The following is a 1111-nucleotide window of genomic DNA, read 5'->3' as shown; positions in this document are numbered from 1 at the left end:
GTCCGTTTCCCCCTCCAGGTGCCGGTGGCAGCACCATCCGTGAGGGGGGCACACCCCGGACACGCGTGCCGGGCGTTTGCAACCGCCACAACACTTCCAGACTTGTGAGAGTCCGCCTACGCAAGCTTTGGCGGCATGCTAGCCCCGGAGGCCGCCGACCACAGCCGTAGACGCGCGAAGGGCAATTCGCGTAGAGGGAATTTTTTGGATACTTCTCTATCACCAAAAATTATGAAAAAATACCATCGTTCCTATAGCACATGTGCCCACGTCGTGCAAAAAAACTCATGATTTTATCATGCTCCGAGCATTTAGTAATATTGACGCCGCATCGTTACCGCAAAATGTCTACTACCGTGTCATCACCGTCCGTGAGGGGGGGCCACGCCCCGGAGACACGTCCCGCCTCTTCGGACATGCCACCACACCACCCCGCATGTATGAGGGCCCGGTGCGACCGGTGGCATTGCTACCCCCAGTGCCCCCGTCCCGCCTAACCCTGTAGCGTTTGACCACGGGATCTAGCCCTATGACTTTGCACGGACGGGCTTTGACCAGTGGACCTCCCCACCCGGTTGTGCTAGGTCAGCCCATAGGAACACTTTGGAGCAACATCCGGGCCAGACCCACAGCAAGATCCCCTCCGTGTAGACCCCACGCGTCCGTTTCCCCCCTCCAGGTGCCGGCGGCGGCGCCGTCCGTGAGGGGGGCACACCCCGGACACACGTGTCGGGCGTTTGCAACCGCCACCACAACACTTCCATACTTGTGAGAGGCCGCCTACGCAAGATTTGGCGGCATGCTAGCCCCCGGAGGCCGCCGGCCACAGCCGTAGACGCGCGAAGGGCAATCCGCGTAGAGGGAATGTTTCGGATACTTCTCCATCACCAAAAATTATGAAAAAATACCATCGTTCCTATAGCACATGTGCCCACGTCATGCAAAAAAACTCATGATTTTATCGTGCTCCGAGTATTTACTAATATTGACGCCGCATCATTACCGCAGAACGTCTACTACCGTGTCATCGCCGTCCGTGAGGGGGGGCCACGCCCCGGAGACGCGTCCCGCCTCTTCGGACATGCCACCACACCACCCCGCATGTATGAGG

This window comes from Triticum dicoccoides, chromosome 2A (genome assembly GCF_002162155.2).
Source record: "Triticum dicoccoides isolate Atlit2015 ecotype Zavitan chromosome 2A, WEW_v2.0, whole genome shotgun sequence".
Classification (NCBI taxonomy): Eukaryota; Viridiplantae; Streptophyta; class Magnoliopsida; order Poales; family Poaceae; genus Triticum; species Triticum dicoccoides.
This window is presented reverse-complemented; position numbering follows the sequence as displayed.